Source organism: Chaetura pelagica, unplaced genomic scaffold, assembly GCF_000747805.2.
Source record: "Chaetura pelagica isolate M959 unplaced genomic scaffold, ChaPel_1.0 scaffold405, whole genome shotgun sequence".
Lineage (NCBI taxonomy): Eukaryota > Metazoa > Chordata > Aves > Apodiformes > Apodidae > Chaetura > Chaetura pelagica.
In genome coordinates, this window is record NW_009953489.1 from 4821113 (window position 1) to 4838764 (window position 17652).

The window sequence follows — 17652 nt, forward strand, 5'->3', positions numbered from 1 at the left end:
CGGGGCCCCTGCCCCTGATGGCAGAAATGCAGACATAAAATAACCCAGCCCCATCAGTAACCTGTCGCCAAAGCCCCACTACGAGGTGAGAGTTTTCCTCCCTGCCGTGGCTGTTAGCTGCAATGTATTTCTCCCTGCACTAAGCACCATCTTTCCCAGGGCTGCATTACAATGATTTATAAACCCCATTTCTGGGGAAAACTAATAGATCAAAGTGAGGAGAAGGGAAAGGAGACATGAGCAGCTGGAAGGAAGATATTGAAGCATGAAACAAAAACAGAAATGAAAAAGTAGTTTGTGGCACTAGTGAGTTGTTCTGTGCTGCACTTCTATTATTGAAAAATAATAGGGGGAATCTGTATTTTAATCCATTTTTTAAAGCGACATTCAAGGAATCTGAAAAGCTCTTCCCAGAGCCAGTTTGCTTTTGTGTGCTTGTGCAGCTCTTACAGAACCAAACACTTATTTTGCTGTTTAGCCCTTCCCTGTCTATTCCTGTGTCACTTTGAGACTTCTCATGTTTTCAGGCAGCATCAGGGTTTTCTAACAGGGTAAGAGAAAGCATCGCATGGAGGATTGATGCTTGGCTGGGCCTGAGCCCAAGATGTTGAGCCCAGGATGTGCTTCTTCCTGAGCTGAGACCTGGTCATGTTTTCCAAAGGGACATTGTGGGCTGAGTCCAGGGTAGCCACTGAGGTGCTCTGCCTTTGTTTCTGTTTCCTCTGGTGCACAGTGGGGATGAATTGGACAAAATTTGTCATGAAATTCTGTGTCAGTCAAGTTACATCCCAACTGAACTGAGCTAGGAGTACAGACCAATGCTCATCTCTTAGTTTTACAATGATTAATGCATTAGTGTTTGGAAGAGCTTTGGAGATAAGAAGCTAATTGGGCTTTTGCTTGTGTTCTGCTTGTCTGGTTCAGCCACCAGACAACCCTGACTTCAAACATATGCAGTGCTGGAGAATTATGATGAAAATAACCATAATCCTTGTGCAGCCCTTTGTATATTCAGGGGGCTGCACAAACCTTCTAGCTACAAGTTCCCCACATGGGCTGTATGTGAGTGCAAACGTTACACAAAACAGATTAACTGCATCTAAAGGACAAACAGCAGATTTGGTGGAAAACAGACGTGTGTGGCAAGACTGCAGGGACTTATCTAAGAGATTGTACAGGGCCATGAGATGGAAGCTGATGAATTATCCCTAGGCATGTTCCAAACTTGTCAGAGGTTTCCAGGTTTCCATTCAAAGTGTTTTCTCTGCATTCCTGTTGTTTGTCTTGTTTCAATTTTCACTCTCCCTGGCAATTTTCTGTTGCCACTGAATGCTGCAGTGTCATGTTCACTTCAGGCTGGCTGGTTTGCCTTGGTTCCTGATTTCTGTTGCAGCCTTTGGTGTTGGTAATGCTGTGTTCCTGGGGGAGCATAGGTACAGGGATATATTCATGGCCATGTATAATTGATGCTTCTTGCAGATAGCACAGGAGGAAAACATGTGTTGAACGTGCTCGTGTGCCTGGTCTGCACAAGGAACCTCTGTGCTTGTTCATGCACAGGAGCAGTGTGGGCAATGAAGCAGTGTAGCTTCCTTTGGGTGACTTGCAAACAACGTGGCCTGGACAAGGTGTGTCTAGGATGGTGTTCAGGAGTGAACATGACCTAACCTGATCTGCTTTCAGCTGCCTTTTATAGCTGCTAAGTGAGCTAAATGTTGCCATTTGCAAGATCAACACCTGCATGTTGAATCAGGCTGAGGTGACCAACAGCCACACAGCCAAGCCTGGCTCTCAGCTCAGGGCTCTGATCAGTAAGAGATGAGTGAGTTAAAACAAAAACAACCCCCTTTTATTTTGCTTGTGTCCTGCATGACACAGTCTAACACTCTACTCAGAAACGCATCAAGCCAGAGAGGTTCATCCTTCTATTTGGCTACACAGCCCCAAGGAAACATCTCTCCACGAGCCATGATTCCAGCCTGGTGGCACTCCAGGCAGCTGCAGAGACCCTGTTCTCTTCCCTGCATGGATCCTGCTGACCAGAGCCTAGTGCAGCTGCCTCTCGTATACACCTTGCACTGGGAGCTGCCGACTGCATCCCTTGTTACAACAGGCACAAAAAGCTGTCCATGCTTTAATAGCTATTGTAACCCTCCTAAAACAATGACAACATTTTCCTTCTGACTCCCTATGGCTCAGCCAGTTTTCACTCTTCTCTTCCCTGTCTGCAGAAAGAGCTTGCAGGATGAAAGACAGCAAGGAAGGCAGGGAGAGCTGGATGTGGACTAAGAGCTGCCAGAGGAATAAGAGAGGAGAATTTTGCCCTATAAGCTTTAATAAGATGGTGGGTTAAGAGAAATGCAGCTAGGGAGAAAAATGGGGAATGTTCTTGCTCCAAATGGGCACTGCTTCAGTTTGTAAAAGCACCAGGGATTCCCCATGTGGCTTAATTTATTATTTTCCCACTCGTTAAATGCCAAAACAATAAAGCAAAATCTATTGTTAGCTTTAAAATGCAGGTGATTTGCATATGGCTGTGATAGTCCTACTGCTGCCTTCATTTAAACTCCAGCAAGCTGAGGTACCTTTAAAAATTATGACTTGTTTTACATTTAATATACTGAACTATGTTAAGATAATATTAAGGGGCTGACTTCCCAGCTTAATTGCTGCTCACGTAGAAGCTGCTTCAGCAGCAGCGTTGGGCTGATGTGAGAGTGGCTGCAGAAGCAGCCTGCACAAAAGGGCTGGGAGCTGCTCCTTCCCTGCCACGATGCTCCCCTGAAGGGTACCCTGGAAATTCAGAGTAATTTTTACTCCACTCTTGCTTTACCCCCTAGTCCTGCAAGGGATTTGGTGCCTGTGCAGTACAAGCAGGATGTAATTGTGCAAAGTGGCACTGGAAAATCAGGTGGGATTTCCTCCCCCCCTCTTCAATAAGGTTTTTTCAGAGGGGAAGGAATGTACCCTTTCCTGGCAGAGCTGAATGTCTGCTCTAGTTCCCAGCCCAGGGTCTCCAAGGCTGCTGTAGAGAAATGGTGCATTTCTAGTGTTGCTATCATAGCTTCTGGTTGTCACCTTCCCTTCTTTGCCCCTTGCTCATGCCGGGCTGAATGCAAAGAGGGCAGGTGTGGGGAATGGGAACCAGGTTCACAAGGGCTCTCAGCCTCTCCCTGGATTCAGAGACCCTGGGACAGCACTTAGGTCAATACAGTTGGCTAAGGCTGCAGGCTGGAGCTTGGGAAAGGGGAATTGCTGCAGGTTCCTTGACACCTTCTGTGTTTTGGGCACGCTGGGCCAGCACTTGGGGCAGGGAGTCACCTGAATGGGGACAACTTCTGCAAATGGCTGCCTTGGACTTGATCACCAAACCTCCAGCAGCAAAGTGGCCCATGGGGCTGCCCCTCCAGTCCACTGGGTCAAAAATAGAATAAAAATCCAAATACTGCCCCAAGATGTGTCAAAAATAAGAGGGACTCGTAGGCTTCTCAGGAGCTGAAAAGGTATCCAAGCATTTCCAGCTACTGGTGTCCATGTGTCTCTGACTTCCACACAGCTCCAATTTGGGAGTTCTGGGCTCCTTGAAAATGTACTTTTTTTTTTTTCTCTCAGTTAAAAAAGCATCTAGATTGACAGAGATGTGCACAGAGTTCTAGTCCTCGATGGTTTAAAAGAGCAAAGTTATAGGCCCCTGAAAATTGAGGTTTATAACAGAAGCACTGGCAGACCCTTAACTACAGAGAAGCTACCAGGCGTTGCAACAATAATTGGGAAGGGAGGGAGGAAAAAAATCACACTGTTTTTCAGTGCTTAGCTAAGAAATACAACAAGAGAGTTTATTGCTTGCAAAACACAGCTGCACTGCCTCAAATTGGATGGAAAAACGAACCCTGATAATTTATTACACCCCTAAAGTCACAAGAATGTACCCATAAATTACTTTTTTGGAGGGGGAGGGAAGTGGTACCACTGTAGTCCGTTCTGCACAACCTACTTATTAGTATAATAATTTATTATTATTATGCCCTGCTGCAAATAGAGAGGCAGATAAAACTCAAATCTATTAAAACAACCGCTCCACTTTCTCTGAGCCACTGAGGGACACCATTCCAAAGGAAATGAGATAAATTACTAAGACAAATGTATGAGTCTTGCATTACAGCATGTAGCTTGTATATATGCAAGAGCAGGAGGGTAATTCAAGCAAAAAAAAAGTAATGTGAAGTTTTACCATTCAGGATTCAACACAGGGATTGGCATAATAGCAAAGTGGTCAATTAAATATTCCTAATGTATATATATTCCCCCCCCCAAAGATCCTATGAGTTGACTTGGAATGAATGTGCAACACTGAAAGAACTGCCTTGCTCCTCTTGCAAATGTACCTGGACCAGCACGTATCTAAAAATATGCTTTATCCAGTTATTGTGAGGAAGTAGGCACTATACTGAAAAGGCTGAAAATGATATGGATAATATATATCTCCAAGTGATGCTGATGAATTGCAAACCTGATTTGAATTTAAGGTTGGTGAAAGATATTGCTCTGCAGTCTCAGAAGGGCAAAGTGGCAGAGCCAAAGGTGCAATTACAGAGTTCACCACTGGCCTCTGCTATTGGGTTTCAGATAAGTCAACAGGAATTTTTTGTATTATTGTTCCTTCTCTTAATTTCCCTCTGCTGGACCAGCAGTTTTTAATACTGCCCTCCCCTTCCCTTCCACATGGATGGATTAGCAGAAATGACAACTGTATCTGAAGGTTATTGCTCATTGCCCTCTTCAGGACCTGGGCCAAATGCCTGTCAAGTTGTTGCAAATCAGGATGAGTTTGGTGCTGTTGGCCATAGTTGCTGGGGTATAATGGAGCCCTGATTTCGGAGCCTGCTGGTCCAGAATGGGTTTGGGTACAATAACCAGTAGGTCCAAAGATAAACCTAGCAGCAATCTTCTTTCTACACAGTCAAGTGGTGGGTTTCTTTTTTAATTATTATTATTTTTTTTTTTAAAAGGAAAACAATGCACATGTGGTAAAAGATCATACTGGGCTTTCCTAAGTAATGGAGTTGTGGAGGTTGAGCTGGCTTCACTTTTATGAATGCTGGGGATTCTCAAAGCAGAGTACACGAGTCACAAAGCCAAGGAAACCTCAATGGTCCACAGTGCAAACCAACTTAATGAGAAGAAAAGAGTCAGCAATCATTTCATCTTTCCCACAAAGCCTGCTGCTCTGGCCAAGAAAACAACATCCAGGCCCTGCAGTGAGACACTGAGGCTGGGGGAACAGGAGGGATTGTGGAAGGGAGGAAATGAGGCCAACTCCTCACTGTCATACTGCAGATTTCCATGTCTACAGACTGCTGGTAGCCTGCATCAATTTGTACATCTGATTTTCACTTCTACCCTCTTGCATGCTTGAGCAACTCTGTATGTGTCTGTGTCTCTCTCCAACAATTCTCTGCACCCTTTCACATTCCAGCCTTTGACTCTTATTTGTGGTGGGATTGCTTTTCATATTGATGGTTGTGGTGCTCGGAGTGAAAAATGGAAAGTAAATAAGGTTATTTACTTTCTGAGCTAAAAGGTATATGAAATATGTTCATAAAGCTGTATTTAACATTGCTCCAGGTTTGGGCTTGGATTTTTGCTCCTGCAACTTGTCTCTTAAATTGTTTATGTAAGAACATGAGTAAAGAAAAGGCAGGAACTTGTTCCACCTTCATTTGAATGCCAGTTAGCAAATCCAACATCTTAATGTTTTTCTTTCTGGGCCTGTTTGGATTCTAGATAGTGAAGTTCCCAGGGAAAGCTGAGTTTTCACTCTCCAGTTGACAAGCTGTGCTTTGTAAGGATATTTCCTTCAGATGTGGCATTGGCCTCTCTGACAAAGCACAAGGCAACTACTTGGGCTCTTCTGGCAGCTTTTCCTCCCACGTTTGCCCTTCCTCAGGGAAATGCATGGCCTTGTAGTTCCTTGTATTTAGTTTGGTAGCTGGTAACAACCTTCCTCTTGAGGTTCTGGCACTGCCTGTTGACAAGCAGGAAGGCAAAGAGGAGCCATGAAGGGACACCTGCTTCCAGGCTCAGACATGTGCCTCATATACAGGGCTTGGTTTCTACTGTGCATTAATATTCAGTTCTTCCATGAAATAAACCTTTGGTTTCTCTGTATTGGAAGCTGGGGGTAAATCCCTACTTGCTGCTTCCTGCACTGCAAGTGATGTGGGGCAGCTCTTGCTTAAGCTTGTTTAGGATTTTTGAGAACTAAAAGTGCTGTGTGTACCGAGAGGCAGGACTAGACACGCTGGCATCCCCAAACTGGGGCCATCTCTGACCCCAGCCTGTACATGGAGGGGGACATGCCTGAAGAGGTCAGCTGGGAATATGGGAAGCTGGATCTCAGTGAGCCATTTTGTGTTGCTCTAGGATACATGCCAAGTTGCCAAGCCAGTTATTTTCTCTTCAAAAGGGAAAAGGATGATGGGAGCCTAAGTGGAACAAGGATAGTGAAATGTAAAAGTATTATGACACACATACATTTAATAGCACATCACATGTAAGGGAACAAGCACATATGATGGCAATATTACAAGATGAATATAGGTCCTATGACATGAAATTTAGTGCCTTGTGATTGATGACTCTTTGTTTGCAGGTTTTCTTTTCTGTATATATTATTTCTGTGGGAGAAGCCTCTTAGCAGCTGGAAGAAACATACAACTTTTTTATTTTTTAGCATGTAATTTCTGTTTGATTCACAGCTAATAAATAGGTCATCTTGTACTTGTGAAATGCCAACATGCAGTAATTCAGTGAAATAGAGACTCTACATTAAAAAGCTGTCAACCTCAGTGCAATTTCCCTGCACCCTACGCTCCACAAAGATACCTTGTCACTCATGGTTCAGCTCTGTTTTCCTGAAATATCTTCTCCTCTGCATAAATAATGAATATAGTTGCAGGAAAAATATCTGGCACAATGTCTGTTCTTCCTCCCACTCTAAGGAGCTGTGGAACTGGCTTTGTATTTATTGGTTGATCTTTCCAACAAATCTTACAGAAATCAGAGGTGTGGTAATAGTGGGGGCCCCCTCCCAGCACCAGGCAGGTGCTCTCTGCTGTGCTAACCCCATCCTGCCTGCCTGGCTCAACTCAGGGAAATATGGTCCCCTGAAAAAAGGTCTTTGCTATTTAGTACTTCTCAAAATGTAAAGGCTACATGATACTAAATAATTGAAAATGCTCATTTTTAATCACTGTTTAGCAGGTCTTACAGTAAAAGGTGTTGGGCTGAAGCAGGTCCCAAGTAGGAATTAAAAAAATTAATTTAAAAAGCTAGATATGAAAACCATCAGATTCCTAACTCTGCCTCCTTTTTCATGTGATCTAAAACACACTATTTATTGTGGGTTTTATGGCTTTCTCTTTGTAGCCCACCAGAGATGCCAGGAGGACAGCAAAGCCTGGTTCTGCACCTCTGGTTTCAGCACCAAACTGGTGGGGTTGAGCTGCTGTGTGTGACGGGGCAGGAGGCAGCTCTGTTTGCTCATGGATGGAAGGCCAGGAGGAGACCTGTGATTTTTCTAGTTTGATCTGAAAAACTTTGATGCATTCAAGGGATCTCACTTCCAGAGAATAATTCTCAGATGCAATGCAGGGAAATTTCTGCAGTGCACATTGCAACGTTTCCAAGTACTTATCACCCACCATCATGGTGCACAGACAAAATTTAAGGCAAAGATTTCACCCCACAAGTGTATGAATGGTTCCCTACATTGTCTGTGCTGTGGGGCAAGGGCAATGGTGTTTTGATGAAAAACTGGATGGGCTCAAACCATGACTAATGTGATGGTGCCTTTGATGGCTTTGACTGGATAGAAAGTTGAAACTTGCAAGATGTCAACCCCTTAAAAATAGGAGAAGTGAGGTGTGCCAACCCCCTGCAAACTGGGTTTTACAAGGGATAAAGCTGCTGAATCCTCACAGTGAGCTCCAAAAGTAATTTAAATCTCTTTCCCCTCTCTCCTTGCTCCCAATTTCCCCATCCCAGTTGGTTAGATGCATCAGCTGAGAAAGAAAGTTAGAGGGTGACACTAATAAGGAGGGCTCAGACACACTAAGAGTATTAAAAGGTTAGGTCATGGTGTGTTCTATTAAACAGAATATTAATTGAATTCTTGACATCTGAGGTGAACTGTGACATGCTCAGGGGATAAATATTGCATTTAACAGAGCATCATGACCTAAAGCTCTAAATACTATTGACCATCAGTGCCAATCCTTCACAATAGATCTTAGCCTCAGGGTGCAAAAGCTCCCTTGGAGTTTTGGAAGCTTTAGTTTAAAAACAGGTTTCACATTTCTTGTTTCTGTTCTCAGTTAAGTCCAAAATTGCTTCTTCCATCTCAAGGCTAGGCTCAGTCTCAGACTTCCAGTTACAGGCTCTTAATGTACAGGTAGAAATTCCTATCTCAAAAGCCAGGCATTGCCAACCTAGTGGGCATGGGAGAAGAAAGGTTGAAAGAAAATTTCTCCATCTCCACACCATAAAGGAGATTAAAACATTAAAAAGACCAATTAAAATCAGGGAATCTCATGGCAGCATTTTCATTAACCCTCCCCAGTTCTTCTTTCTGTCTCATTAGTCATCACAGGGAGAGGAAGGATCATTTTAATTAGCAGCATTGTAAAGCTTTATTTAAGGCAACTGCCCCTCCTGCTGCTCTCTGGATTACCCTGCTGGCTTATAAATACAATACCAAATCATTAACAGCCAAAAACAACACCACTGAAGGGATTGGAAGAAAGAAGATCCACTATGGTCCATGTTTAGGGCTCTTTAACAATGTCCTTTCTCCTTATGCAGGAAGAATTCAAGCGTAATATTGGGCTTTATAAAACAACTCAATATCCTCTTACAGCAAAGCCCTTTCTGGTGCAGGAAACCATGTGTTCAACTTTCTTCCCTTTTGTTTTCAAGGCAGTGAAAGCACAGAACCCCATCTGATAGGATCGACATGGTAGATAGGATCACAGATTTTCTAGCATCCCAATTTAGAATTACTTTTTAAATTCCCAAATTCAAGGGACTGCTGCACACTAACAGCCTTGCAGGAGGGAGGTGAGCAATGAGACCCCAGCTGGGAGAGGCTGGTGGAGCATTTTAGAAAGAGGTTCTTGTGAGTTTAGGGTGGAACAAAATGAGGGCTGACCCTTCATGAAAAGGAAGTTGCTTTTTCTAATTATCTCTTGCTGAATTTCATATTTTTTTCAGAAATGAGGACAATGGGTCTTTACTGTTAAGGAACCTTTAGCCAGCAGTTTCCACACCTGGGAGTGCAGTCCAGGGTGCCTGTCCAAGCAGAGGAGCAAATTTGCTTTCCTTCCCACCAAGGTGTGCCTGATTCCCACTGCAGTGCACAGGCTTATTTTGCAACTAGGTTGAGTCACTACATTTCAGTCAGGAATTAAATGCAAACAAAGATCTCTCACCTTCTCCCCCAGTCTTGAGTCAGGAACACGTTAATGGAAACAAACAGGACAGTGTGAACCCAGATCCTAAGTATCCCCACACTTGGAGAGATCTGATCTTTGCTCCCAGTCCCTGGATAGTTTTCTAGTCTCACAAATGAACAGAACATTTTCATTCTGGACCTCACTGCAGCAGCTCTTTTGTGTCCAGCAGAAGACTCAGGCAAACATCACACTCAAGCTGTCAGCTGCACAAAATGTCCTCCTTGCCAAGAAACCACAACTCAGACTATTAGAATTCACCATTAGATCTGTGCTCTACTTTTCCTGACCTGGATATGTAACCAGGGACTCCTCAGTACACCTGGGTGCTGCCAGCTCTCATTCTTCATCACTGTCCAGCCAGGCCAGCCCAGTCTTTCTCTTGGAGCAACCTATTAGCTGCAGGAGTTTAAGCACTGCCAGTACTTTACTGTGGAGTTTTTGTGTCAGGACCACAGAATTAGATTTTTTTCAAGTTCTAACATCACCCAGCTGAAAGTTGGAGATGTATGCTGTGCTGCTGGCTGCCAAGTTGCACCAGGGGATATTGGCCAGGTAATTCTTCCACTTTAACATGACAAAAAGATCAGACCAGAGGACTAAAACTCTTAACATTCAAGTCTGAAACCACCAAGAGCAGCTTATTTACCCCTGAAAGCAAACTGGCCCTGACTTTAGTTGGAGCACTGAGCAGAATGAGGAGACAACATTGGCTTTGCCAAAAGATGGGCATATCCCTCAGGAAAGGTTTAAAAAATTACTGAGTATACATGACTTCACCTACAGGAACTACTGTTTAAGTAATAACAAAAAGGAAAACAGTAAGGATATATCACTGAATGATTAATGTATTGCTAGGTAGAGTTCATCTCATATTAAGTGAATATCTGTATCTGTGGAGGTTTGCAGGGAGAGGTGGAATGGAAGCAACTGCTACGTGTCAGACTGTGGCACATATAAGTGAATTAGAAATGAGTAAAGTATTTCCATTAAAAAAAAAAAAAAAGGGGGGGGGGGAGTGAAAAGAAGGCTTTGGGGAGATCTTATTCCCATGTTCCAGTAGTTAAAGGGTGGCTACAAAGAAGATGGAGACTCCCTATTTACAAGGACTCACATGGAAAAGACAAAAGTTGCTCCTGGGGAGATTCTGATTGGACACAAGAGGTAAATTTTTCCCCAGGAGGACAATCAAACATTGAAATAGTTTCCCAAGGGAAGTGATAGATTCCCTCACATTGGACAGTTTTAAGTTTCAGCTTGACAGGGTGCTGAGCCATGTCATACACTATAGTAGAACCTAGAAAGGTTGGACCAGATGATCCTTGAGGTCCCTTCCAGCCTGGTATTCTATGATTCTATGGAAGTTCCACTTTGGAGCAGCCCCTCTGCCCCCATCTCAGCTCCCCTCTGCTCAGGCAGACTGAGCAAGTCACAGGCTGGACCTACTGTCCCCACATGCTCATCACCAAATCTGGGGGAGGCTCCTGGGGACCAGCTCCCTGTCAGTGCCCCAGGAGGAGAACTGCAGCTTCCAGGGAGAGCAGCCTCTGGAGATCATGGATGCTAAACTCACTTAAAACCAGACTGTGATGAATAGTCTGAGTAACAGTAATTGTAAAAGTTTATAGAGGAGTTGTTTTGTTTTCTATTTATAGCTGCACTGTATTTTTCTTGTAATACATTTTTAATGACTTATAAGGCCTAGTTATTTATTCTCCTGAAGCCAAATACTTTCTCAACCTGATAATAGAAGGGAATGAGCTTTGCACAGAAAAGCTTTGTGGGAGGTGGCTGGATCTGCTCCCTGTCCAGGCAGGAGGCTGGGGGGAGGCTGCACAGCTCTTGGGGCCCCCATGGCACCTGCATGGGAGTGAATCTCTTTTTATGGTTATTTTGCTCTATATTTCCTAACCCAACATCAACTTCAGTTAAAAAAAAAAATCCCTAAACCTGCAGTGGCCTTTTCCATCTAGGTGTTGAAAAGTTAAGCAGCATGAACAGCAGACCAAACAAAAGCAGAAGATTGGGACACTCTGAGTGGCAAGTATTTGCATGAAATATAATTAAGCTGCTAAACCAGCATCCATCCTTAAAAAAAAATGCTGATTGCCTCATGATGAGTCTAACCAGAATGGTATTAACTCTACTGTTTTTTCTAAATTGTTCTACACCAAATATTTTCTTTCGACCCTTCTTTATATTTAGTTTAATAACTATGTAATCACTTCATTAGTTGATTTAGATTGTGTTATTTTAGGAAATTATTGTTTAGATCAGTCTTGTCCTTCCCATCTATCTGTGCCTTCCCAGAATCAAGTAATATCTGAGGAAAGCAATTAATTGCAGCTCGACCGCTGTAATGGGGTCTGCTCTTCAATGTGACAATGTCTAATGGAGTTTTAATTCCCCCATGGTGAGTCAACATTTGCTTCAAGAGAGAAGAATGTCAGAGCAAACCCCTTCCTGAGACAATTGCAGCTTCTTCTGAGTCTGTGGGGCCAAACAGGCATCTTGGGGCTGCTGCTGCTTTTGTCGGGGGTAAAATTCACAGAGGGTGGTAGTTGGGGCTTTAAAGAGTGTCCCCAAATCCCACCACTGGCTGAGGTTTCTTGTTGGCTTGTGGAACACAGAGGATATCCAGCCCTGTGTGGCTCTCAGGGTGCACCTCCCAGCCTTGCAGAGGTCCTGGGGGCTAAAATGAACTTGTCATCTGGTGAAGGTTTGACAGCCCTTTTCAATGCATGGTCTTCCTTAGACAAGAGTTATTTAACTGTCCCAGGTCCTTGCTATGGAGTTCACCAGCAGGTCCTTGTCATGGCCCAGAAGCCCCCTGTGCTGGGGGGCTGTCCAAGCCAGAAATCTCACCCCTGAGGCAGCTGCTGTACCCACGTAACTTCTGACACCTATGGGACAGCTCCATTTAGGATGAGGTTGTTTTTTTTTCCATTAATTGAATTATTCAGAGCATTTAGTACTGCCAGAAGTTACATTCAGGATTCTGGAGGGAGGTGAAGCACCCAGAACTCTCCAAAATGGCCCCAGTCCCCACCTTGCTCAGGCTGGGGGCATTTTTGCAAACCTCAGCCTACCTGTGGGTGACTAATGGCTGTTTTGCTTGGAGAACACTGACAAACTTCTGAAGTCTGTCTGCCTTTCCCCATCTTCTGGCAGCTTAAAAGATTTGAAACAAAGCTACATTATGATGCAACCAATTTCAGCAGCATCTGATTAACAAAAAGGAGGCCACAGCTCCTGACAGCAGCTGCTGGTTTTTTATTTCTAAACCAAACTGATGGCCTCAAACATTCATACATGTATTGATTTTTTTTTTAATTTAAATGTCTCATTTCCAGGGTTTGTGTTTTGTTTGGTGTCTTTTTTGTTTGTTTTTGGTGGTGTTGTTTTTTTTAGATCATGCAGGGAAATAAAGTTTTGCAATTCTTCTTCTCATAATAAGTCTGTCCAAAAATGATGTTGCTCGTTGGGTTGAAAGATGGTTTCATTTTCTACTCAAAATTGGTATGAAAAATTTGCCTTGCCAAATGAACATTGTATACTGAACTTGTCAAATCCTCTCTCCTGACACAAATAAAAGATAACATTGGGTGGCAGCATGTAAAACAGCACTGACAAGACAGCTAGGATGGAAGCAAAGAAATGCTTATTTTTCTCTTTCTCTCTTCCTGAGGAGGGTAGGGGAGAGATCCAGGTGAGTGAAAGCTGGCATCTTACAGCCAAAAATACATCATCTAAAGACTTAACAAGCTATTTCAGTGCGGGCTTTAAGATGAACAGAAGTGATTCCATTTTCTGATTAGCAAAATCAGGGCAAAAGACTCGACTTTTTTTTTTCCAGGCAGCCAAGAAAGTTGATAAGTAGAATGAGTTGGCTGGATTAAAGGGGTATTTGGTTAAAAGTTCACAACTCTGCTGTGCAGGGTTGTGAGGGGCTACTTTTAGCACTGAAATGCTATCATGGAAATGATTCCCTGTATATTTAAAAATAAATAAGGTAACAATAGCACTTGCATTAGATCTGCAGTCACTCCATTAAAGTGAATTTTTTCCCTATTAAAATTGTTGATTGAAGGCAGTTAGCTGGTTACCAGCCCCAAATTACATTTCTTCTCTCCTAGGGGTTGCCTCTGTTCAAAATCACAGCAACTGCCTAGTTAGGAACAAGAAAAGACTCCTCAAACTGCAGTTTCAGGGTGTGGGGGGGTGAGGAATACAAGCATGAAACACAGATTGCACCTTCAAATCCCTGATGGCATCACGCTTCTTTGTTCTGCTAAGAAAAATTAACCTCAATCTCGGCTCAGGGTCCCCCGATTGATTATCATAGTCATTTAAATACTGTAATCTCATTTTCAGCATCAGGGAAAGGGAGCGAAAAGAAGAAAAAGAGAAAGAGGTGGGGGAAGAGAAAGAGAAAACAGAATAAATTATCTGACAAAAGGAAAAAAGGGCCTTTCTGCTTACAGAGCCTATTTCAGATCCTTCCACTTGATTGGAAAAGTTGATGAAGTTTAAATGAAGCAGAATTAGAGGCTCAGGCCACTGAGTATTGACAGGGGCCCATGGAAGAATGTGCAATTCAATGGGCCTGATTTCTGTGGAAAACAGGGGAAAGGCCTAAATGGTATAATCTTCAATCAAATCCAACATCGACACTGACAAGGCCGGGTAATGAGATAGGCCAGATCAGGCATGTTGGTTAAAGAAATTAATCCCTCTCACTGCACCAAGAGTTCAGCTTTGATGCCTATTGTATAGACCCCCGTCCCAGCCTATCTAAATGCTAACTAACTGAGTGTGATCTGGGACTGTGCTTTTCATGGCTGGGACTAAGCTGATCCAAATTTTTAGATCCCTGCTTTGGGAAGCAGAGGTGGCACTGCAGCCCCTGGCACCGCGGAGAGGGGACACTTGTGTCTGTTAGAGCTTTAACACACTGTAATAATACACGGTAATTAGTGTAGTTACAGTCGCCTCTGACCAGCTGATTGGCATCTCCTGGGAACGACCAGAGGGGCCAGGCAGGGAGCAGGAGGGTGATGGAGGGAGCAAATGGATAAAGGAGGTTGGGAAGTTGCAAAGCGTGTGGCAGACAAAGGGGAATCTGCTACCTGGGTGAGCAGCCCGAAGCTGGTGGTTAAAACCATCTTTATTTTTCAGGCATTAAGCAATACAAGGTTTGCTGGGCTTGTTTTTCTGATTTTCCCCAGCTTGGGAATTACACAATTCTTTTTAATCAGATTTCACTTGTAAGATTTTCAGGCAGAAAAAAGCATTTTGATTTGCTTAAAAAACCCCACCAAACTAGAGATATTTCCCCTGATACTGAAGTTTTCTTAAAGGCTGTTTGTTGGGAAAGTAGTGCTAGGGTCCTACTTTCATTTAACTATGCTAGTTCAAATACATGTGAGTAGAAAAGTCAATGTAAATTATTTTAGAAAGCACAAATGGTTAAAAAAGAAAATATCCTCAAAATGCAGGTTCTGTCTAATCTGTACAATGTGAGCAGCCAAGCAAGAATATTCCCTGCAAGATGACAAAGGCTTCTCAAATTAAATAATTAAGCATAAGAGCATCTGTAAGAATTTGCATGGAAAGCAAACTGCCCTTGGGGAAAGTGTGGCTAAAAACCTGCAAAAAGGGAGAACTGAAAATGTTGGTCCCTGTGATGGCTGAGAAGGTGCTTCATTTGCTGTGTGCTCTGCTAGGCAGCCTTCAAAAAGAGGGGGAAATGATTGTGGCAAAGGTTTTAAAAATGAAGAGCTTGTTGCCTTGTCTGTGGGCAGCTGCCCACCAGTTGCCTGCCCAATGCTCTCCTGTCTGGGATGGCCTCTATGGAGCCTCCACCAGCTTTTCCTCTGTGCTCTGTAGATTTTCTTGTGCCTCTTCCAAGAGGAGGAGGAGGAGGGATTTCTTGATGGTGGCTTGGAAGCTGAGGGTGGTGAGGAAAGAGGGCAGAGATGTTCCTGTGCTCTTACAAGTTTGAGCTGGGTCCCCAGTGCTGCTGGGTCCAGTGTCCCCAGAGAAAGATCTGTAAGGGCACAGTGTTAGGACTGGAATCTGGAATAGGAATATCCCTGACTTTCTGCATGGTGTCTTGGATTTGAATTAGTTTGAAAACCATCCCTTGGCTTAATGTGGTTTGGGGCCAATGCTGTGAACAGGTGCTGGCTCTTCCCTGAATTTCCTTTAATCTTTCAGATGATAAAGCCTGAGTTTCAGGTTCAGCATAAACTCTTAGATCCTGCTGCAGCTCTGGATGCACTGCCAGTGTGTGGAGCCATTGGGGACCTTTTTCATTTCATTATTTTTTCTCTTCTGCCTCCATTCTCACTTCCTTTGGATTCATTTCTGCTTTCACATCACCAACAACTCAGGCAAGAGGCTGTAGAGATGTTCTGTGCTGTGACAATGCTGCTATTAGGGTCATAATGGAACAATTTGGTCTAATTGTTATTATTGTGCTGGCTGACTTCAAGAAAGCACTTTTAAATCAAAGGGCCTTTGATGCTCTATTTCCATTGTATTAGACAAATAAACATAGAAGATTTTCAGGAACATAAAAGGTATTCACCTTGTAATGTTTCTGGGCTTATTAGTCTCACCAATTTGCATTGTTTTGTTCACATAAAGGATCAAAATGCCCTTTTGCTTGTTTTTACACACTGCTTGCAGATCTTGGGGGTGAGCAGCTTGGAATGCCCGGTGCTGCTGGTGCCATCCCTCTGCTCACTGAATCACTGCTGGCAATTTGCAGCCTAAGTCCTGTCTTTAACTAACCAGGAGAAAAAACCCCACTCCTTTCCTTCATGCAGAATGTTTACTTGCCTCTTGGAAATGCCTTATTTATTTCAGCAGTGTCTGTGCAAAATATGGGAGGGCACTAAAGCTCATAAGGAGTTTAATTTTTAGTGTAGCAAGTAATTAATTTAAAATCTTAAATGAGTTCATGCTGAGAAGAAAACCCTTAGAAGTCAGAGCACTGGAAAGACAAAGCTTAGAACCAAACCTAGGGATTATTTCACTAACCAGCCCTTCATTAGCTTATTTCTCTAATGAATTATTGAGCTGAACTCTGTAGCTATTTCAGAATGCATTTTTTTTAAAGCACAACAGTGGCTTTAGATTGCAAAAGTGTAATAGCAGTGGTGATATAATAATAATAATAATACCAGTAATAAGCACACAAAATGCTGCCTAAACACTAATTAATCCTCAGCATCCCCAAACAGGGAGCACAGGAGGCAGGATGCTCAGCACAGGTAGTGGTTTAGAGGTAAATAGTACAATTAACACCAAATAAAAGACCACCTTCTTGCAAATCAGCCTCACAGAACTTGTCCCTACTCTGCTCTGCCTCCCTGGGGTTATTCACTGCAAACAGACAGAAAATCTGGTCTCTGACAAAGTTTTCAATGGACTCCAAATCGATGAGAAACTGATTCCAATCAGCTGAGCGGGTGCGAGGAGAAGGAGCGGGTGTTTCAATCGAGAGAGCCGGCACCTGGGGCAGGTACCCGCAGGCTTGTGGAGGATGCTCTGCAGGGTGGTGGTGCTGTCAGCAGGGTTTGTTAGGTCTGGGGAGCTCGGTTAACACGGAGGCGGCTCCAGCTGAGCCCTCCGGGGCTCCCGGGGAGCGCAGGGATGCGCTGGGCTCCGCGGGGACCTGCTGTGCCGAGAGGGAATGAGTTTGCTCTGTCGGTCCCAGCCCTCACGCAGCCTCTGCACGGTTCCTGGTGGCCCCACAGCTGCTCCCTGAGCGTCCAGCCCTGGGGACGTTTTGAAGGAAGCCTGTGTTTTCTCCCCTTCCCTTCCTGCGCGGTCCTTGCGCAGAGGTGGGTGAGGGTCACAAAGGTGAGCGGTGCCTCCTGGCTCTGCCCCGAGGAAGGGCTTGGGGAGGTGGGAGCATCTCTCCGGGCTCCTCCTGGCTCCTCGCTGTGCAGCTGCCAGGAGAGCTAAAGAAGATGAGTGGATTTCGAGAGATCTAAAAAGAAAGGAAGGTGAGGGTTAAAGGCTCACAGACTGAGCACAACATTCAGGTGTAAAAGCCCTGTTACAGCCACAAAGCAGGTCTATTAATAAAAGCTCCAACTCAAGAGTGATGGAAAACCTGCCCTTTCAGGAA